This window comes from Diabrotica virgifera, chromosome 4 (assembly GCF_917563875.1).
Source record: "Diabrotica virgifera virgifera chromosome 4, PGI_DIABVI_V3a".
Classification (NCBI taxonomy): domain Eukaryota; kingdom Metazoa; phylum Arthropoda; class Insecta; order Coleoptera; family Chrysomelidae; genus Diabrotica; species Diabrotica virgifera.
Genome location: NC_065446.1, coordinates 217,259,759 through 217,284,208, shown reverse-complemented (window position 1 = coordinate 217,284,208; position 24,450 = coordinate 217,259,759). Strand labels below are relative to the sequence as shown.

At 31.5% G+C, this 24,450-nt stretch overlaps 2 protein-coding genes across 2 annotated transcripts in view; one reads left to right on the top strand and one right to left on the bottom strand.

Moving 5' to 3' along the window:
• LOC126883295 (mannosyl-oligosaccharide alpha-1,2-mannosidase IA-like) overlaps positions 1 to 24,450 on the bottom strand; it is a 662,535-nt gene that overhangs the window by 335,479 nt on the left and 302,606 nt on the right. The window lies entirely within an intron of this gene.
• Positions 1 to 24,450, top strand: part of LOC126883296 (catalase-like) — a 125,776-nt gene that overhangs the window by 219 nt on the left and 101,107 nt on the right. The window lies entirely within an intron of this gene.

Below are 24,450 nucleotides of genomic sequence, written 5' to 3'. Positions count from 1 at the left end.
TTTTTGTTTCTTTTTATTACTACTATTTATAACTTCTACTTCATCCTCTTTATAAGCAATTCTGCTTGTTCATCGGCGGACTGACACTTTTAAGAAAGGTTGTCACTCCATCTTTTGCGCGGTCGGCCAATACTTCTACCGATTGGTGATTTATCTGGTGATGGTGTTCATTGATTTATACAGGATGTTCTAATTATGACAGGCTTCAAATTCTCCAAAATAAGGCTATGCGAGTAATATTGAGATGCAATCGATATACTCGAATTCAAGATATGCTGAAAACTTTAAATTGGTTAAAAGTTGAACATTTTATGTATGTCCAATCTATGACATTCTTATTTAAGATGGTAAACCATTTATTGCCTGAGTATTTGAACAGTCAGTTGGTCCCGATAGCAAATGTTCATGAGCATAGCACTAGAGCGGCAAATTCAATAAATTTTTATGTTAGAACAACCAACAAGTCCAGTTCAATGAAAAGCTTGTTTCATAAAGGAATTGTACAGTTCAATAATATACTTTATCACATTAAAAATAGCCATAATGCAACTATCTTTAAGAGATTATTAGTCCATTATATTAAAACTAAGACCTAGAAACCAATTGGCAATGTTTGTTGTACTTCCAGTGTTTTTATTTTTATTTTATTTTCTTTTTTTTTTTTTGTTTATATATTGAATGTTTCTGATTAATTTAATTTGACAATGCTTATTTCTTTATTTGTTTAGTCTCATGTTTTTAATTTTTGTAATACTTTATGATAATTATACAGCGCTCCTTGCCTTGACAATTCTTATGTAATTTGTACAGGTGTGGAGTGCAATGTTTTTGTTTTGTGTATTATCTATTATGATAAATAATGTGTCTCCCCCATGCTGGATATGTGGTTGTTCCATTTTTTTTTCTATATAGCGCTCATTTGTTTATACAATGTACGTTATATTTTCTTCTAATGTCTTCACTCCTCTTTCGATCTCTTACCGGATTTCCTGTAATTCTTCTCAGTACTCTTACCCCAGGGGAATAAGCTAGAAATAGACCATGTTCGGGACACTCGAAAGATCCAGGTGGCTGACTACTTTTTTAGTTATTGTAGACCTATAGGAAGAAAACCTACCTGTTTCTTGCCTAGAGTTCGCGTCCGTTTTTTAATTAATAACAATTTAGTGCAAAAATCGCGATTTTTTCGATTTTTTGCACCCCATTCAAAAGCTAAATAGTTGACATAAAGTTACAAAATTTAATTTTTTATTTTAGAATATCGAAAAACCTTCAAAATGCCGATTTTTTACAGTTAAAAAGAAAATTTGTTACTACGCAAACTGCATAATAAGTGGAAATCGTTATTTGTTAATAACTTTTACTAAAACAATCCCAAAACTTTAGTGTTTCACCCAAAGTTGGACATTGGGGTACTTAACAAACCCTCAAATTTTGAGACCGATCCATTAATTACTTTAAGAGTTATTCTAATTGTTTATCCCAGAGACTTTTATTTTGCAATAACATAAGACAGAAAATAATGAAGATAGGGCAATTCTTAGTATGCCAAATGAAAGTAGAAGAGTGATAGTATCAAACTGTCTTAAAAAAAAGATAAAAAATATTAATATAGTCAAAAATCCTAATGCCAAATTGTTGAAATTTTGTAGTTTATAAACATTTAGAATAACTTTAGAAATATTGTCCGTACAAAAAATCCTTTGACATATTGGAAAAGCTAGTATTTTACACAAATTTTTAAAACTGTAGTTCAATTGGTGACTATTTTAACTATTTAGAATGGGAAATAAGCCACAATATTATTGAAAAATGATTTTTTATTAAATAGTTAAAATTGTAAAAATGCCACAAGAAAATAGCTTCAGAACAACAATTGGTGACTAGTCGTGGTAAGTGAAGGGGAAACTAGGAGCCGACAAATATACGAGTTCAAAAACTAAAAAAGTCAACTTAAAACTACTATAATTTTCTATTACTACTATCTACATTACAAATATGCAATTTGTCTAAAAATTTATTAATTAATAAAAAGTGCAATGTGTTTAAACAATTTTTGAAAAAATAATTTTTTCTCAAAAATCCATGATTTTAATCATACTATTATTATTAATAATAGAAAAAGTTAAGGTATACTTTAATAAATAAATTATCTTCAATAAATAATTATCTAATAAAAATAATTTATTTATTAAAGCGTAGTTTAACTTTTTATATGATCATTAATGATACTATGATTAAAAAAATAGATTTTTGTAAAAAAAATATTTTTTCATGAATTGTTTAAATAAATTAGACTGTTTATTAATTAATAAATTTATAAACAAATTGCATATTTGTAATGTACGTAGAAATGACACACCAATTAAAAAAAGAAAGATCAAAATCCATTGAGTTGATCCGGAGATACAGAAAATTGTATTAATTTGAAATTGCTTTTTCGGCATTTTAATTCGGTGGATTTGTAGGTTTTCCCTAGTAATCGTTTTAACTACATTTTTGAAAACTCGTAGAAGGTGCTGTGAAGGTACAATATTTGTGCAAATTTCTAAGAAAAAAATACAAATCTCATTCGTTAAAGTGGCATTAATAAGATTCCTTAATTATTATAAACAAATTAGCTGTGAATTAAAAAAAACATATGACTAACTTTGTCCCAAATGAACCCAGGCTAAATTTTTTTATTTAAAAATTCGTGTTAAAATTCTATCTTTTCGAATAATTTATAAAAAGATTAAAAGATGAAGTTGTCGATCCTAATAGCATTATTAATAATATTTAAAACATATTAAAATATTACTAAAAGATTTTTAAATTGAAAACTTATTGGTCCATTTCCTTGGTAACACCTCCAAGGCTTCTAAAATTTGCAAGCCAAATGGATGCTGAAGAGAAGAAGACAAGAGGGAATTCAAAAAAACTTACAATTCACGACCCCGTCTGTTCAGCTGGTAAATTCCAACAGAAAATGACCTAGTTACTCGAAGGAGTAAAGACCAATATAAAAATAAAATAAAATTTTTATTTTTAATTCAGTTGCAATGCGAAGGCAAAACAATCTTACTTTTCAATTAGAATACGGAGCGCAGTCCAGTATTGTCCAGTGAATTGTAAGTTTTTTGAATTCCCTCTTGTCTTCTTCCCTTCAGCATCCATTTGGCTTTCAAATTTTAGAAGCCTTGGAAGTGTTACCAAGGAAATGGACCAATAAGTTTTCAATTTAAAAATCTTTTAGTAATATTTTAATATTTTTTAAATATTATTAATAATGCTATTAGGATCGAAAACTTCATCTTTTAATTGCCAGATGACGCCAGTCATCTAATATTTTCACTTCAGTTGCAATGGGTGGGAAAAGATATCGGTGCTGATCAATTGGAGTATGGAGAACAAGCCTACGTTCTCTCCGATGAGGCTCCAATAAGAGCCGAAAATCGCGATTCAGAGGACTGGACTACGCTCCGTATTCTAATTAAAAAGTAAGATTGTTTTGCCTTCGCATTGCAACTGAATTAAAAATAAATTTTTTATTTTATTTTTATAAAAAGATTGTTTCTACGGACAACATTTTTAAAATTATTCTAAATGTTTATAAACTACAAAATTTTAAAAATTTGACTATGTTAATCATTTTTTATCTTTTTTTAATACATTTTGATACTATCACTCTTCTACTTTCATTTAGCATACTCAGAATTGCTCTATCTTCATTATTTTCTGCCTTATCTTATTGCAAAATAAAGGTCTCTGGGATAAACAAATAGAATAACTCTTAACCTTCCGATGACCAACCTTTTTTTGTTACACGGATGACCAAGGGAGGGAAATGACCCCAGGTCAAAAATGACAATTATCAAAAAAATAAAGTTTTTTTTTTATTATTTTTTTTTTAATTTTTTTTTATTTTTTTTATGGCATGGACTTTATGTCATTCAGCCAGTCACAACATGAGTATTAGTGTCATGTGTAGTGTGTATGTTGAGTAAGTGTCTTGTTACTTTGCAAAGTCGACGTCATTAGTGTAAAACTACTTGGAAGTACACATAATAGACGGTATTTTACTAAACATCAAATTCAGAATATATTTTTTATTCGTAAAATATAGGGAATTTTTTTTATTTCAAAATATGAGGATATCTAGAATGATATTAAAGTCAAATAAAAAAAAATTGAGTTAAAAATTGAAAATACTTTTGAATTTATTAAAGAAAACCATACGCTGGGGTCACAATTTCCCCCGCTTGGCCATCCGAAGGTTAATGGATCAGTCTCAAATTTCGAGGATTTGTTAAGTACCCCAATATCCAACTTTGGGTGAAACACTAAAGTTCTAAGGTAGTTTTAGTAAAAGTTATTAACAATTAACGATTTTCACTTATTTTGCAGTTTGCGTAGCAACAAATTAACTTTTTAACTTTCAAAAATCGGCATTTTGAAGGTTTTTCAACGTTCTAAAAAACTGAATTTTGTAATTTTATGTCAACTATTTAGCTTTTGAATAGAGTGAAAAAAATCGCGATTTTTGCACTAAATTGTTAATAATTAAAAAACGGACGCGAACTCTAGGCAAGAAACAGGTAGGTTTTCTTCCTATAGGTCTACAATAACTAAAAAAGTAGTCAGCTACCTGGATCTTTGAGTGTCCTGCGAAAATCCTTATGACCCTGGCCTATCTCATCTCTGCCATTCCAGTAGGCTTTGTATTGTGGCTATGTCGGCTCTTGTTCTGATGCATATGTCACTGTTGGTCTTACACTAGATTTATAAATTCTTGACTTCGTCTCAGTGTTAATATGTCGGTTTCGCCATATAGTGTTAAGGCATCCTGCCAATTAATTTGCTTTTGATACTTGATTTCTCACTTCTTTATCCAGGTCTCCGTAGCTGGACAGTGTACTTCCAAGGTATTTTATTTCCATTACTTGTTCAATACTTATGCCATCAATTTCAATTTTACATCTGATTGGTTCTTTACTGATTACTATTGTTTTAGGTTTTTGAGATGAAATTGTTATATTGAATTCTTTTGCTTTTATGTTAAATATATGGACTAATCTTTGCAGACATCATCTTGGGCTATCAATATTAGACCTAGGCAGATCTGTTTTGGGGTGGATGTGAGAGGTGGCATTCGGATTTTTGCAGATAAAGTTAGGTGACATCTTCAATAATTATAATTAACTTATGCTCCTTCTCAAATATGCCCGGAACATTAATAAAAAAATAACTAGTTTTGATGAGAAATAAACCACAATTTTACTAAAAAAATTATTTTTTATAAAATAAAATAATTTTTTTAGTAAAATTGTGACTTATTTCTCATCAAAACTAGTTAATTGCAAAAATGCCACAAGAAAATAGTTTCAGAACAACATTAATAAAAAAAATTTAAAATGTTAAAATTTTTCCAAAAATGTCGATTTTTTTCTACTTTCATTGCTTATAACTTTAAAACGATTCATTTTGGAACAAAGTCGTAGGCAAAGAAAATAAAGATAATTGAATTTTGTATAATATACGACTGGTTCAAAATGGTTTAAATTATTACCCTTTCTGCAAAATAGCAATAAATAGAAAATATGGGGCAAAAAAGACTGTTTTTATTCAATGTTTTCAACCACTTTGGTTGCACTTAGAACCTTCATAATTCGCCTAGAAAATTCTTACAATATACTTACACCGTCCACCAAATTTCCATAATAATTTTTCAATCTAAATTTTTCTTAAAAAGTTAAAAATTTTTAAAAACTTTCTGGGCAAAAAGTAGACCATTTAGAAGTTTGCTAATTTTTTTACATATAAAGAGGTTCTCTACCTATCTGATACACTTTACAGAATTAAAATCGGATTGTTTAAGCGGCCTCAGCACTGTTTTAAAGTTATAAAGAATGTTTTGGCTTATAAACAAATACAGTGAGGACGTTTGAGTTGGTATAAATTCATTTTCTTGAGAATGGGCGACTCTGGAGATAAATCCCGAAACAGATCGATTTTTATTTTTGGTCCATCTGGGTGTGATGACGTAATCTAAATATTGGAATTAATTTAATTCAAATTTTTTTTTAATTCAAACCCTGTATAAATAATTATGTTAATGTTTATATTAGTGAATATAAAATTGAATAGCCTTTCGATTGAGCTATCACACGGCACCTATTCTTATTTAAAAAAAAAATCATCGATTACGTCATCACGACCAAATGGATGACATCACTAGTATGATATATATACCAAAAAATTAGAATATAAAAATAAAAATCGACCTGTCTCGGGATTTATCCCCAGAGACGCCTATTCTCGAGAAACTGAATTTATGCCAACTGAAACGTCCTCACTGTATTTGTTTATAAGACAAAAAATTGTTCATAGCTTTAAAACAGTGCTGAGGCCGTTTAAATAATCCGCTTTTAATTCTATAAAGTGTATTAGATAGGTAGAGAACCTCTTTATCTGCAAAAAAATTAGCAAACTACTAGATGGTCTACTTTTTCTTCAGAAAGTTTTTAAAAAATTTGAACTTTTTAAAAAAAAATTAGATTGCAATTTTTTTCTGCAAAATCCATCAGGTCGATTTTAATGAAATTTGGTGGACGGTTTAATTATGTTGTAAGAATTTGTTTAAGCTCATTATGAAGGTTCTAAGTGCAACCAAAGTTGTTGAAAAACACTGAATAACAACAGGCTTATTTTGCCCCCTTATTTTGTATTTATTGCTATTTTGCAGAAAGGGTAATAATTTAAAACATTTTTGACCAGTCGTTTATCATACAAAATTCAATTATCTTTATTTTATTTCCCTACGGCTTTGTTCCAAAATGAATAGTTTTAAAGTTATAAGCAAAGAAAGTAAAAAAATCGATGTTTTTCGATATTTTTAAATATTTTAATTTTTTTATTAATGTTTCGGGCTATTTGAGAAGGAGCAAAGTCAATTATTATTGTTGAAGTTGTTACCTAACTTTATCTACAAAAATCCGAATCCCACCTTGCACATCCAAAAACAGACGTTTTTTCACAGATCCGCCCTGGTCTATATTGCGTCGTCTGAGAAACGTATTTTTACTTCGTTGTTTCCCATTCTGTATCCTCTTCCTTTGTTGACGCTTTTGATAATTTCATCCATAATTAAATTAAGATCATAGCGCTGCTTACGTCTACAGGTTCCGTAAGTTGTCCATCTATTCTGACTTCCATTTTGTTGTTTTGTTCAATATTTTCAATAGTTTTTATGATCTCTAGGGGAACTTCTCTAGTATACAGTAGATGGATAGCATCTTTGAGTCTTACTCTCTCAAATACTTTATTCAAGTTAATCAGAAATAGAAATGCTGGTCTCTTATACTCCAGTCCAGGGGTGGCCAACCAAGCTCCTTGATAATCCGAGCCATTTTTCAAAATTTGAAATTTTTCGCGAGCCGCAATTAAAAAATTGTTTAAAAAGTGTAAAAAAAAGTTATTTAATTTTTCTTCTCACCGTTTGGATTTCACGAATTTTGAAGTGAAAGAAGATGGTTTACATTGTTGTTTCAATTATGCAAATAATTCTACAAGCAGCCTTGACTAATTCAGGATCCTTCGATTCTTCAGTATCCTTCCATCTTTTTCCGGGAGGGCCTACTGATCTTCTACCGTCTCTCAAAAAAACCCTGTCTTTAACACTCTGTCTTCGTCTGATCTTACCACATGATCTGCCCATCGTATCTTAGCTTTCATATATCTGACGATGTTTTCAGTACCATACACAGTCACCAATTCAGCTTTGCGGCGCCTTCTCCACTCTCCTGTCAATCCATCTCTTTGACGGCCAAATATCATTCTGAGAACTTTCCTTTCAAATACCAGCAGCTTATTTATTTTTCGCTGTTGTAGAATCCATGTTTAACATCCATGCAACAATTGGGTGAATAATTGGCATTTACAGTCTTAATTTAGATTGTTTTTTAGAAGCTTAGATCTTAATAACGATGATAGGGAGTACAATGCTCTATTCCACGCAGCTATCTTTGCTTAGACCTCTTTTTATATGTGGTTGTCATCTGTGATTACCGACACTAGATATTTAAACTCTTTTACTAGTTCGAAGTTGTAGTCATTAATAGTTATGCTCTGCCTAACTCATTGCCTAACTCTTGATCTTGGCTGTTGAGGTACTATTTATTTACAGCATATATTTCGTCTTCTCTTCATTTATTCGAAGTTGTGAAAACACCTCTCGCGTCTCTTGTAAAATGACCGATTGCACCTAGATCGTCATATTTTACTTATTACATAATTATTCTAAAGCCAAATTGAATGGCAACAGTGATAAGGGGTCTCCTTGTCTAAAGTCCTGATGTTACACTTACGCCGGGTTTCCGAAAGAATGATCATCTCAAAAATTATGTAATCGACGATTAACAATAGATTAAATGCGTCAGAAACGTCAACCAAACTAGTTTCAACAACAGTCGATCACCTGACAAAAGATTAATCGTTAGTTAACAGCCGATCATGAGTGTTTTGAGTCTCCGAAAGGTCGATTAACCAGTTTCGCTTGTCAAACGGCGGTAAAAATGGACTGTTACCTAATCTGCGACTATCCGTCGATTAACGGACTGTTAAGAGTTTTTTTAAGTTTTTTAATCACTGTAATTAACAAATACCGGGAAAAAACTGTCAAATAACACATATATAAATGATATAAATCATGTTATTCAATAAAAATAAGATTTTTTTATGGAAGAAATAATTTAAAATATTTATTTAACTTGCAGAACATGGATATCTCGGACATTTTTTATATTTGATTATATAATTTATATTTTTTTTAATGTAAGATAACAAGGATGCTAGACTCATAGAGCTATTTTTTAAGAGGTCAGAGCTCTAAAAAGCAGAACATAATGATTATAGCGATGTAAATAAGAGGGAAAACGTGTGAGAAATTATAGCAGCTAACTTTGAAGACAATAAAACAGCCGGTAAATAAATTAAAAATAAATATAAAAAGTAAATATATAGACCAAAAATAAAAATACGATTATAAAATATTATAGATCATAAATAAACTGTTTTATATCTCCAACTCTCGTCACATTACCTAGCCTCATTTTTAAAATGCTCTAGTTCAATTCTAGCTCCAAACAAAAGTGACAGTACGTAAGAGAGGATGCACCTTTAGAATCTAAAGATACAAGTTTGGATTTAGAGGTTAATATAATTGAAATTTTGAAGGATAACAGCCAATTGTGACAGTATCGCTACCAAATCGTATGTCAGATCATCGATTACATGATCTATGATCATGCAATTTTACAGTAATTGGCGTTTGAGAAACCCATCACAGGGTAACAGTTGATCAAATTTGACAGCCGATTAGATGATCGGAGATTTGAATAACGTTTCGGGAACCGGCTGTTAATCTTTTATATTTGTTGTAAGTAATTTAAGGCATTCTGAAACACAAAAATTAAAAGTAAATCAGGTACATTTATTGAGAGCCACAAATAATCCTTCAAAGAGCCACAGTTTGACCACCCCTGACTCTAGTCATTTCTCAATAATTTGCTTTATGACGAATATTGCATCTGTACACGATCTTCCAATACGAAAACCTTGTTGTTCATCTACTAAACTTATCCTCTGACTCATTAGATCTTGTAAAATTTTAGTTGTAAGTTTTTGTAGTGTAAGTAGTACCGGTAGTATTTAACAAGATGATAGGTACCAATGAAGTTTTCTGGCTGTTTCTATCTCCTATTTAGAATAGTAAAATTAGTTTGCTAGTTTTCCATTCTTTTGGTACTTTATTGTGTTTTATAATTTTGTTAATTAACGTTGTTAACTGTTTTATCATTGCTACTGCACAGTAATTCTTTTAGTATGCTGTTTTTACCTGCAATTTTTCTTGTTCTTCAGCTTTTCAACTGTTTTTCCTATGTACTTATATATAACTTCTTCATTTGTGGTACTTTCTGGTGTTTCCGGTTATAGCGTCATTTGTTCTTCCTCTGCATAGAGCTTTTTTGGATACTCATAGTCCAGGAACCGAAGCTTTTCAGCCCGCAATTTTTACAGAATGGACCGATTTGCTTGAAAATTTGAGAATAAGTAGTGGATAGTCCAAGGATCAAAATCTATATGATGCCGAAAGGCGCTTTTATTATGGAGGTGGTTGCCACCCCATCTCGTGGGTGGAAATTTTTTATTATATTTTGACAGCAAAAGTTGATAAAAACATTCATTCTAAGCAAAAAATGTTGTATACATTTTTTTGATAAAACTAATAGTTTTCGATTTATTCGCTATCGAAAGTGTTAGTTTTGTATGGAAAAAATCAATGTTCTTCTATAGTATACTCATTTACTATTCACTCAATGTTTGTCGTAGAAAAAAAATTTTTACACCAAGTTCTTAAGAATTAAATAACCTACAATTTAATTTTAAACATTTCTTCTTATCTTTGATGCTAATCTTTCTATTCTGAAGAAAATGGCATTTTTTACCAAATTTGCAAACATTTGTTATTCGCTTTAAACTTCAGTTTTTTTAAAACTAATCATTCTAAGCCAGCCAAACTTCTAGAATCTATTAATAATACACAAATAAAGAAGAATGAATAAGGCCAACGCCTAAAAACACCGCTAACTTGCATTATTATGCTTACAATTGAATTTCTCCTTTTTTTTTCTCAAAAAATATGTTGATTTTTAACCGTAACTTTTTTATTTTGTATCTTAAAAAGTTTGGTATAAAAGAATTTTGTAGGTTTTTACAAGATCTACAAGCCTATTAATATTAGATATTATTAAAATGCTTAGTCACAAAAAGAGGTGACTTTGAAAGGGTTGGTAAAGGTGGCTTTTGCATGCTATTACAAGTTTTAATTGTCAATAGCTCACTTAATTTTTGTCATAGAAAAATTTTTTCATACCAAATTCTTGGGAACTAAATTAGCTACAATTTAATATTTGCACATTTTTTTCACATCTCTGATGCTAATCTTTCTATTCAGAAGAAAAGGCCATTTTTTCCAAACTACAAAAATTCGTTAATCGCTGTTAACTTCATTTTTTTTAAAACGAATCATTCTAAGTCGGTCAAACTTCTCGAACTTATTAATAATACATAAATAAATAAGACCAAATAAGGTCAATGACTAGTTTTAATTAGGGTGGTGGTTACGGGGTTGCTTCCGACCACTTTTGCGCTGAAAAAAATAGGGACTGACATTATTTTCATTATAAGTCACTTAATTTTTGAGCTAGAGACTTCTTTTTTATTTCTATAGATAGATATTTTTAAATTCTTTAAATTAGTTTTTACAAGTTATTCTCGAAAAATGCATATTTTTCCCGTCTTTTGACTTTGAAACTACAATATTTAACATTTGACAAAGGAGAGCTTACATATAATAAAGTATACCTTGATTACTGTTGGTCTTGAAGAAAATTAAAAAAGACGATTTTGTTTATTTTTTCAAATAGTACATTTTTGTTAAGTAAGGTTGTTTTGATAAAACGAAAACTTTTGGAGTTATTAGCAGAAAACTTATTAAAAACATTGATTTTTCGATATAATACTAACACTTTCGATAGCAAATAAATCGAAAACTATTAATTTTATCAAAAAAATGTATAGAACATGTTTTGCTTAGAATGAACGTTTTTATCAACTTTTGCGGTCAAAATATAATTAAAAATTTCCACCCCCATCAGGGGGTGGCAACCACCCCCATGGTAAAAGCGCCTTTCGGCATCATATAGATTTTGATCCTTGGACTATCCACTACTTATTTTCAAATTTTCAAGCAAATCGATCCATTCTGTAAAAATTGCGAGGTTTTGTCCTATTTCAAGATTCATTACTTGGACTATAAATCAATGTATCATTTTTTATGTGTTTTGGTTCTATTAGTTCCTTTACCTCCGTTCTTTGACCTCTTATAAAGCGTCATATTTCCTTTTGCGGACCACAAAATCATGTTCCATTTCTTTCAAAAAATGTTCCTAGTGATCATTTTTTATTCTTCTTACAAGTTTCGTTACTTATTGTCTTGTACCTAATTATCTATGCCTCTTGTGTCTTGGTTGACATGTATCTCAAGCAAGATTTTTTCTTTTCTTTGCATTTTTCCTTCACTTCTGTACAAAACCATGGAGTTCGTCGCCTAGGAAGCGATTTATTTTTATTAATATTTCTTTCACCAAGAACTTCCTTGACTAAGGATACGATAATAGACTTAATTTTTGTTAATTTTTCTGTTATTCTTGTTTGGAATACGTATCTTGTGGAGTCATCCTGTAAGATTTCGACTTTTATCTTGATGGTGTATTCTGGTATTTTGTGATCACATATATGTGTTTTCATTCTGATTGTGCACAATACCAATTTATGATCGATTCCTAGGAAGATCTCTAGCTATTACTTGTGATAAAATTATGTATGTACTCTCATTATAAGTCTTTATGAATTAACAATTTTTACCCGTATCAACTTCCCATGTAATATTACTGAAATGTCGATTGCACTTTTTTACTTTTGAGTAGATTACATGAATTCATTATTTCTTTTTTTTTTTCTTCCTTATTGGCTTTGGATTACTTGATCCATTCAGCCACGATAGATAATAAATTACTGTTTGCTACAATATTCCAAATATATTACATTGCATTACATAATACATTAGGTACATGTGCGCACATATAATACTTACGCACGCACATACATACATACATATGTAGAAGTGGAAACATTTAATTGACCAGTAGGTATACTCCTCATTCATGGCCCTAACCAACTTAAATTAATTTACAAATAATTAAATCGACAAAAAAAACTACATGCTAATACTAAATACTAATACTAAATGCTAATAAATATATGTTTTTTTACACAGCGATAAGGCTTCAACCCGGATCAACCCCGCGGAGGTTTACACCATCTTTGTGTTTTTAATTTTTTTTTCTCTTTTTTATTTTTTTATAATTTATTATGCTTTTTTTTATTTATTTAATTTTTTTTTTAAATAAGATTTAATTTTTTTTTATACATTTTTTTTTGTATACATATTTTTTTGTATAATTTTTTTTTTTAATTTTTTCAATATAAACTTTTATACAATTCTATTCTTATTACCTCCCTGCAAAATCTACTTAATGAACTTTCACAGGGAGACAATATTACATAATAAGGATAAACATAAAAAAACAATAATTATTGCTAAACACATTCCACCGGACTCATTCAGTGCAAGTTAAATTTTCCTCTTAGTCCTTTTTAAAAACTCCCAGATGATTTGTTTAATTTTAGAATTTCTACGAGACAAATATAAAAGAGAAGCATTATTTTGTGGGAAAGGTATTTCTTCTTGAACCAGATTGTGCATCAAAAACTTAAATGCAACATCACTATGTTTGCATCCAAACAACCAATGATTAATATCGTCAACATATCCATTGCAATCGCAAAGATCTGATTCGGATAGGTTAAATCTATAGAGGTATGACTTGACAGTGGCATGATTAAAGAGACATCTAATAAACATGGCATATATATTTCTATTGGGATAACTTCTGATAGCAAAAGGCTCAGTAGGTAAACTAGGATGAATTTTGGTGTAGAGATTGTTGCTTCGATTGCAGAAAGCGTGCCACTCAATATCCCAATTTTGTTTCAAACTTTTCTTGCGAGTAGCTGTTAGATCGCTTCTATCTAGCCAAGTTATTTCCGATCCTTTTAAGATTGCCTCTTTAGCAAAAAAATCTGCTTTTATGTTGCCGGAAATACCAATATGTCCTTTTACCCAGACGAAAGTTACAGAAGTCTGTTTTTCCAGTAGCTTTAGTTGGTTTTCTAAAATTTTGACGACAAGGCTATTTTTATATAAATGTTTACGTGTGTTTTCTAAAGCTAATAACGAAGATCTTGAATCTGACATAATTACAACTTGCTTGTTAGAAATTTTTTTGTTGACAGCCCATTCTAGAGCTTGATAAATCGCGAACATTTCTGCAGAGTATATGGAACATTGTTTATCTAACTTGAACATCAAGGATTCTTGGTGATCCGGAATATATACAGCACATCCAACTCCCAATCTTGATTTTGAACCATCCGTGAAAATCCTGCATGGATTATCAAGCTTGGCTATATGTTGCTGAAAGTCAACTGGATTCTCACTTAAAGAAAGTTAATTCACCTGGACTGTTTAGGTGCTGAGAAACGTTCGAGTATGCCACTGCTAAAATAGGAGAATTCCTGTTATGCCACCATTTGTCGACAAGATTAGAAACAGAGATGTCACATATTTTTTGTAGTAGTTCAGTTTGGTTGTAAGATTGGCATTTAAGAATAAATTTTTCAGCCAAAAATAGTCGTCTTAAATGTAAAGGAGGCTCCATGGATTCAGCTAAAAGATTCTCTATAGGCGTAGACTTGAGCGCACCTAGAACTAAACGCAGAGCCTTATATTGAATGCGATCTAGTTTTTTAAGGCGACTGTTTGTGGCAGATCCATATAGAATGCTTCCATAGTTATTTATTATCCATTATTTATTATCCATTATTTCTTAAAGGGACATTAGTGATATTAGGAAGTTTTGAGAAAAACAGAAAAATGTTGTTTATTTTTTAACCTCTTGATATTCTAAAATGTTTATTCTTTTTTTCATATGGTTCGGTTCAAGGTGTGGATTAATCAAATCAATCTAGAATTTTGGATTTTTTTATTGCATAGAGTTTTCAAAAAAAATTACCTTAGGTCCTTTCAGAAATATACATTTTATAAAACAAATTTAATTTTTTAGGTTTTTATATAATCCTCTAATATAGTAATTTTATTGTGAAAACCTGCCACAAATAGTTATTTTCCTAACTAGTACGGAAAGTGATACTTTCAAGCACGAGACTGCCGTTGACCCGAACGACGCGATAGCGGAGTTCGGGCAAGCAGTCGAGTGCGGGGAAGACACTTTCCGCATGAGTTAGGAACAATATTTTTTCTAGGGCCATAGGTTTGGAAAAAAGCCACAAAAAATAGAGTTAAACCAATGTTTATTTAGAAGTAAAAATACACAAAATAATTCTTTGACAAGGTTGTCAAAACCAAACTTTCAATATAATGGGTTACCACGACGACGATTCAAAACCATTGTAATTGTCTACTGATCTGACTTTTAAATATTATGTCAAAATAATGTTATTTCATCGAATTATCAGTAGTAATTGCACAAGAGCTCTGAAATTATTGAATTTTTCCCGAGTGACACTTTGACAGTTTTAATTTCACGAGCCGAAGGCGAGTGAAATTATGTCAAAGTGTCACGAGAGCAAAAATTCTATATTAATTTCAGAGGTCGAGTGCAATTTGTTGCGATTATTTCATGAATAAAACTGTTCAAAACCAAAATTTTATTGTAATTTATTTATGTAAGTACCATTAAACACACAGTTTTTATAAATATTTGACGATTGAAAGTCATCACTTTTATAATTTTTAAAACATTAATTGTCATTAATGTCACTGAATGTATTTTTTCGTAGCAACGAAGGGCATCTGACGTAATATACTTAACGACGGGAGATTATCAAAAATTATCGATTTAATTCATATTTCTGTAGCTTTCTATTGGTCAGAATCTCCTATGAATGAAATAATCGCGCTAATTTCATTAAAACATGAACACAATAAGATAAATTTGAAATAAATTAGTAAATAATATCTAAATATTAGTTTATTGCATGTATTATAATACATTTTAATGCCATATTACAAGGTATTTTACTTTCCCACACGCCGTGCGGGAAAATTTACTTTCACGCACGCCGTGCAAGAAAGTGCAACTTTCGGAAACGAAATGCGTGCGTGAAAGTGGCTCTTTTAGCACGGCCGTAGAAAAAATATATTTAACCGAAATTAAAGCAATAGTGTAACATAGAAATAAAACATTATTTTTAAAGAGTTTAAAACAAAATCAAATAAAAAATGGTTTTCAGTTCTATTAAGATGCTTTGTCTTTAGATTTCTTATCTTCCAGGAATTTATTATGTTGAAGTAAAACTCCTACTTATCTTCTGGTACCCACTGGGTAAGGCTTTACAAACAGCCTATTTTTGTTTCCAAAATTGGCACCATGTCTTCAGGATATGCTGGTATTTTGGGCCATTCGATATTAAATTGGCTGCTGTGTTTCAGTAAAGTCAAATGGAAGCGATTAACACCAAAAAAAAAAAATGATATTAATATATTCCGATGCCCTTACATAACCTGAAAGATCGAAATATTTATAAAAACTGTGTGTTTAATGGTACTTACATAAATAAATTACAATAAAATTTTGGTTTTGAACAGTTTTATTCATGAAATAATCGCAACAAATTGCACTCGACCTCTGAAATTAATATATAATTTTTGCTCTCGTGACACTTTGACATAATTTCACTCGCCTTCGGCTCGTGAAATTAAAACTGTCAAAGTGTCACTCGGGAAAAATTCAATAATTTCAGAGCTCTTGTGCAATTACTACTGATAATTATCATCATTTCTCACATCTCGCCGCCTTTTTCTAAGATTATTTGATTGAGACAGCTCCTATTCACCATTTCACATTTCAGTGTTTCTATTTTCGTTCGAACTAGACATACTGCCACAAAAATGCGAATATATTACTCTTAAATGTACACAGTATCGAAGCCAGTAACTCACTAAACATAAAAAAAAAAAACAATAAAATCCTTTATAATTAATTACATGAATCGTAGTGGTGTTTATAGACTACAATGTTCTGACTGTGATGCTACTTACATAAGAAGAACTTGTAGATCACTTGCTTCTCGCTCTCTTGAACACACTAAAAAAGAGAACATCTCTACCTTTTCTCACCACCTTAAACATAAAAATCATACTTTGAATATCCCAGATGATGTCTCTCTACTTCACAACATCCCACAGAAAGACTTCTTAAAATTAGACCTGTACGAGGCCCTAGAAATAATCAAAGAAAAACAAAAAAGTCCGAATTGTGTCAACTGCCATGTTTCGTTCAATCGGGACTTCCAACCACTCTTAACTTCACATTCACACTTAACATAATTTATCTGGCACAATCCACAATAATCTTATTTTCATGTTCACCCATCAAACCACTTTCATCTATCCATAACATACATATAAATTACTGATATCATCATCCACACACATCCACATTATATAAATTTTCATCTATATACAACCCACCACCATATTTCTACATGACTGTTCTCACCCTGTCTATTCAATCTGTCATTATCAACATATAACACTCATCTATAGTAAAACCAAATCAAACGTCTACTTTTCTTTCTGGGTCCCGTTCATGTTCCATTCTCATTAATTTCCTCATAGACATTTCATACCCATACCCTCTCCCCCCCCTACTGCCATCTCCATCTTATGACGGTTTGGTTTTTAGACCCTTAGGGATCCGGGACGCCTGCAGGGTCTTTAGGAATTAGTCGCCTAAGTTTGAGCTTGTGCTTTCTTATAATGTTTATAATTTCTTATAATGTAATGATACATCCCCCGAGATTATCTAAGACATTTTTACACCTCAGTCACCCCCATTGTGACCTCTTTTTAAACTTACACAAATTCCAACAGCTACCAATATGTTAAATAAATTCGATAACTTTAAATCAACACAAAATTGCTTTTTTAAATCTTAGGTCTTTTGACAATAAGATTTGATTACTGACTTTAGTTTTCGAACAGAAACATTTGTGTAATGTGGTTTGCCTAACCACCTCCACTGACAATATACGTGAATACATTTTTAACTACAACATCTAGTTTTTTGTATTTTAAATGATTATTTTTCACAATGGAGTGATGTTGTTACATCATTTCTTATTTTAACTAGCTGTACACCATAGTCTTTAAATATGACAGGTTAATTTTTCAACTTCCTGTGGAACTGTCACTTCTGTCATGTCATCGTTCAGGAGTCTCCATCCATTTCATTGTCACTTGCTGCCATACTGTCACCATGTGAACAAGTAAAAGCATAGCTCAGATGTTACCTGGGGCGTATTAATAAATATTTTAAACATCCATACTTGAGATAGCATTTTTTTACCGATGTTTCCTTGACGGCAGAGCCGGATTTAAGGCAGTGGGGCCCCCACTGCCCAATTCTGCCCCTGGGCAGAATTGGTGTGGGGCCCTACCTCCAACCATTAAACAAATTGTTGTTATGACTATGGTATGGTTAAAGTCCGGATACTTTTCGAGATTTTTTAACTGAAAATTCCTTGATTTTGTCGGGCATGTCTAGTTGCTTTAAGGCATTATGTTCAATGCTCATTATAAAGAGATGGTTCAAACGCTCTTGGCCTATCATAGACCGAAGTCGATTTTTAATTAACTTAAATTTTTAGAATGATCTCTCTCCACTGCAGTTAGTTACCATCAGAACTAAATATAAACGAAGTGTCACTACAACGTTTCACATTTTTCCGCATCACTCACATTTTTCTCTTTTAACCGTCGGTACATTTGAAGTTCTTTACTTATATTTGATGAGCCGATTTCCTCTTTAAATGAATTGAAGAATTCTACAAATTGTACTAGTTCGACACCTAGTTTTTTATCTAAATCATTGCTATAATTGTCGGTAAGCTTCAGTGAGTGAGCTTCAATTGCATTAGCATTGGGAGTTAAATTTTCCAAATAATGTAAAAATCCAAAATTGGAATGAATGGATTCATATGCCGAAAGCCTATGACTTGAAGAGGAAATGAAGTGATCTATAATAGCTATAAAATTTTTAGTCCTAAATTGCTCTGATGTTGTCATTTCAGTCTCTGAAATATTTCTTAAAAGAATATAAATTTTTTAATTGATTTAAGTGCCGCCACTCCTTAAGGTCAACATTTGGTTCTTGGAGAATACGACTTGTGCTGTTTGTCCTCTCTAAGATTTCATTCCAAAATATTGCAAATATCCCTGTTTTCAGTAAACACACTCGGTTTGTTTTTTTATTTGGGTTTATATGACTGAGGACACTAATCCATTCGCCAACACACTCGGTTATATAAACCATTTGTATCGGTACGAGTTTCAAATTTGTTGCCCATCGTCTTTTGAAATTTTGGATAATACTCCTTTAATCTGATCCTTTAACTAGTTTTTTTGCGGCAGCACTTCTAGACGACCATCTAGTAGTAATCTTTTTTAGGAACAATAATATTTCTGCCATGGTCGGTGTTCCTCTCGCTTAAAGACGTTTTTAAACATTCTATTAACAAGTTGTATCTATATGTAGAGGAAGTGAAAAATACATAGGGTTCATACAGTCCTTCTAAATCAAAGAATTCTATGGCAGCAGGACAACACTTAGCTGCAGCTTTAGCAACTAAATTTAGAGAGTGGGCGACACATGGAATCTACAACGCCAAGATATTGTGTTATCTAAATTTTAGCTGAGCACCATTGTAATTTCCACTCATAACTGAGGCATTGTCGTAGGACTGTCCTCTGCAGCTTTTCAAATCGATATCATCTTCTTGCAAGAATGTCTTAAATATATCTTCTGCGTTATGACCGTAATTTGCCAAAAATATATTTTTAATAGGAGAGAAACCTTCCATGTAACGAAATATTACAGTTAATTGATTGACAAAAATTATTCTATGTGAATAATGTGCTGATTTTTTTTAAGTTTGGGGCTTTGTGGGAGCCCCCAAAATGTGGGGGCACCGGGCAGCTGCCCAGCCTGCCCCCCTTAAATCCGGCCCTGCTTGACGGATTACTTGTAAAGGGCTTTGACCCACATATTTTTGTAAAACTATATCTTGGTGGTTAGCGTGTAAACTTCACTTGAGTATAACCTACAATTTTTCTTAATCGTAGTCAAAATTTCAAAATCTTTGCATTATTTCACCAGGTTATATTTATTTTAGATAAGCACTGATGATGATTGGTCAACCAATCGAAAACTAGTTCTGAGATGTAGCCCTTTTTAGGGATTTTAAATATATACCTTTTATAAAGGATTTAGCCCTTTTTAGGGATTTTAAATATATACTTTTTATAAAGGATAACTACAGGAAAACTTTTTCCTTGTGTATTTTCACTAAACATATTTCGACACACGAGGCTTGCATTTCAAAACAAAACAGAGCGTAGTCAACTACAGCACGACACATATTTTTACTATTTATTTCTAGAGACTAAGTTAGTTTACTTCTCAAATCCAGAAATTCAAGTAAGGAATAAATGAATTTAGTTCTCTTCTGCGCCAAACGCTAGGATTTGGGCCATTAATTAATTTAGCATATTAAAAAGAAAATGGCCGAAATGGCACTTAGGCCGTTTCAGAAATAATCGATTCACATATAGTCTAGAAGCCAGATAGGGGTCACCGTTGACTTTTTAATCTTGATGGGCCCACTTAGGTTTTTTTATGTATTTTTGACTGCTCCTTACGAATTTCGAGGGTGGATGTCGATCCGAGTAGTCAAAAAATTCTTATAAACAATTTAATTGTTTGTAAATTTTTTTATATGGCTCTAACTCGTAAACTAAAAGAGATAATAAAAAATTCTCAAATAAAATTTGTTCCTTAAAAAAATCAAAGAAAATGGGGTTCTAAACTTTAAATCACTAACTAGAACTCAAGACATTGTAACATTAGTGCAAAATGGTTGCAAAATAGGTATTTTCGAAGCTTTTTGATCGTAACTCGGCTGCTACGCATGCAAATGTAGAGCACATTTTCCCAAACTCAAAATGTTCCTTTTGAGTCCGTGTATCATTACTGTTAATTCAAGTTAATTCTAGACATTTATCTATTGTTCAAATTTGCTTAAAACCCCTATAAAAAACTTAATTTAAATTTTTTTTAAGAAAATTACAATTTCAAACGCGTATAACTTTAATACAAATAAAGATAAAATAATTTAACAAATTTTGTTTGAAATTAATTATAAATTAAGCTTTAAAATAAGACTGTCTAAGCCTCATTTGCATGCTTAGAAGCCGGGTTACCCACCCCTCCAGAGGCGCAGCGTAAGGGTTTGGTGTGTTACAGTATATCTTTATTAGTTTATTTTATTTAAACATACATTGTTAAATAATAGGGAAATGCAGTTTATATACCCTACATTCATTATTTCTTTAATATTGATATTGATCTCTCAGATTCAAATTTAATATATTTAGTATGATAGAATTGATCTAAAAGATGGCATAACCCAGACATCCAAAGTGAAAGTTATCCTCCTACACCAAATTATTCTATATGGTCCACATAATGATCAGAAAAAAGTCACACCATTTTGAGCGTCGGGTTTGGGGGAGGGGAGGGGGGATAAATTGGTAAATTCGTAGTTTTTTACGTTTTTCGTCAATATTTCTAAAACTATGCGGCTTAGCATGAATAACCCTCTATACAAAAATGTTCTACATTAAATTTAAATAATAAAAAAGGCCCTATGCATAATCCTTCTAAAATAAACGGTTCCAAAGTTACGGAGGTAGTATAGCATAATTGGTCCAAAAAAAGGCCTAACCCAGACATCCAAAATAAAAGTTTTCCTCCTACACCAAATTGTTCTATATGGTCCACATATGGTTCAGTAAAAAGTTACACCATTTTGAGCGTCCGGTTTGGGGGAGGGGGGAGATGGGGGAGAAATCGGTAAATTATTAGTTTTTTTTTCGTTGTACGTCAATATTTCTAAAACTATACTTTAGTGTAAACAATGTTCTATACAAAAATGTTCTACATAAAATTTAAAACAAAAAAGGTCCTATACATAATTGTTGTAAAATCAAAGGTTCCAGAGTTACGGAGGGTGAAAAGTGGAGGTTTTCGATACTTTTTATATTTTTTGGGCAATTGATGATAATTTTGGGTGGTGAGGTTGACGTTTCTTCAAGGGCTTATCACTAACATACCATCGGCCACTGAAATAGCAAATTTGATTTATAAAACACAATCCTGTTAAAAAAAAAACAATAGGGAATTGCCCAAAAAATATAAAAAGTATCGAAAACCTCCACTTTTCACCCTCCGTAACTCTGAAACTGTTGATTTTATAGCAATTATGTGTCAGACCTTTTTTGTTTTAAATTTTATATAGAGCATTTTTGTATAGAACATTGTTTACGCTAAAGCATAGTTTTAGAAATATTGACGAAAAACGTAAAAAAACTACTAATTTACCGATTTCTCCCCCCCCCCCCCAAACCGGACGCTCAAAATGGTGTAACTTTTTACTGAACAATATGTGAACCATATAGAACAATTTGGTGTTGGAGGAAAACTTTTACTTTGAATTTTTAGGTTAGGTCTTTTTTTGGAGCAATTATACTATACTATCTCAGTAACTTTGAAACCGTTCATTTTAGAAGGATTATGCATAGGGCCTTTTTTATTTCAAATTTAATGTAGAACAGTTTTGTATAGAAGGTTTTTTACGCTAAATCGTACAGTTTTAAAAATATTGACGAAAAACGTAAAAAACTACGAATTTACCGATTTCTCCCCCCTCTACCCCCCAAACCCGACGCTCAAAATGGTGTGACTTTTTTCTGAACATTATGTGGACCATATAGAACAATTTGGTGTTGGAGGATAACTTTCACTTTGGATGTCTGGGTTTGGGTCTAGTTATACCATACTAATTATGTTTCTGAAATAAATTTCAGATTTGTTCTATGTTCTGCTTACAATTCGCCACAAGTTTCAGTTTGATTCGAAATGGGATATTTGTTAGACATGCATTTGCTTTGATGAAGGTATAACTTTCGAAATGGAACTTTAATTTATTTAAAATTAGAGCCACCTGATTCGAACGAAGCGATACATAAACTAACTTTTAATGAATATTTAAGTTTTGCACAGCTGCTCCTGGAAATTTGTACCTGCAGTTGGCTGTTTTAACATTAAAAACAAAGTTAACTGAAAATTGCTGTTCTAGAAGCTGTCTGTGGTAATCAATCTAATAAAGTATTCTTAGTCCAGGAACCGAAGCTTTTCACCTCGCAATTTTTACAGAATGGATCGATTTGCTTGAAAATTTGAGAATACGTAGTGGATAGTCCAAGGATCAAAATCTATATGATGCCGAAAGGCGCTTTTACCATGGGGGGTGGTTGCCACCCCATCTCGGAGGTGGAAATTTTTTATTATATTTTGACCGCAAGAACTAATAAAAACGTTCATTCTAAGCAAAAAATGTTCTATACATTTTTTTAAAATGTTCTATACATTTTTTTTATAAAACTAATATTTTTCGATTTATTCGCTATCGAAAGTGTTAGTTTTATATCAAAAAAATCAATGTTTTCGATATAGGTACTCATTTACGATTCACTCAATTTTTTGCCTTAGAAAAATTTTTTCGAACCAAGTTCTTGGGAATTAAATAACCTACGATTTCATATTCAAACATTTTTCGTATCTCTGATACTAATCTTTCTATTTTGAAGAAAATGGCTTTTTTTACCAAACTACAAAAATTCGTTATTCGCTTTTAACTCCGGTTCTTTAAAAACTTCTAGAATCATTCCAAGCCAATCAAACTTCTAGATTATATTCATAATCATCATGCAACCTCTTCTGTCCACTGCTGGACATAAGTCTCTCCCATTCATCGCCACTCTTCACGGTTCTGTGCTTCTGTCTCACACCTCGCTTGATATGAATTTCTCTGGTAGTATCATGTAGTTTTACACGCATTGTGGCGTTTTGGTATGTTTGCACTAACTTTGTAAACCGGTAATCTATTCTACTATTGTTCAGAGCAGTTATAATGCTGTCTAATTCCACAGTGTCGAAGGCTTTGTGGAAGTCTACGAAGATAAGTACCAGTGGTCTGTTATATTCTATTGACTTTTCCATTAAGGTTTTTACTGTTTGTAGGTGATCGTTTGTTCCGAATTTTGAGTGGAATCCAGCTTGTTCTCGGGGTTGGTAGAAATCTAACTTTTTTTCTAGTCTTGTCGTAATTATTCGGGTAAACATTTTATAGATGTGGTTCAATAAGCTGATTGGTCTATAGTTTTCTAGGTGCGCCTTGTCTCCTTTCAAGAAATGAGACAAGAAAGGAGACTAGATTCTATTAATAATACATAAATAAAGAAGACTGAATAAGGCCAATGACTAAAAACACCGCTAACTTACATTATTGTGCTTCCAATTGGATTTTTCCATTTTTTTTAAATATATTGATTTTTTAACCGTAACTTTTTTATTTTTTATCTTAAAAGTTTGGTAAAAAAAATTTTTGTAGATTTTAACAAAATCTAGAAGGCTATTAATATTACATCCTTTTAAAAACCTTAGTCTCAAAAAGAGGTGACTTTAAAAGGGTTAGTGAAGGTGGTTTTTGCATGTTATTGCAAGTTTTAATTGTCAATAGCTCACTCATGTTTTTGCCGCAGAAAAAATTTTTGCAAACCAAGTCCTTGGAAATTAAATAGGCTAC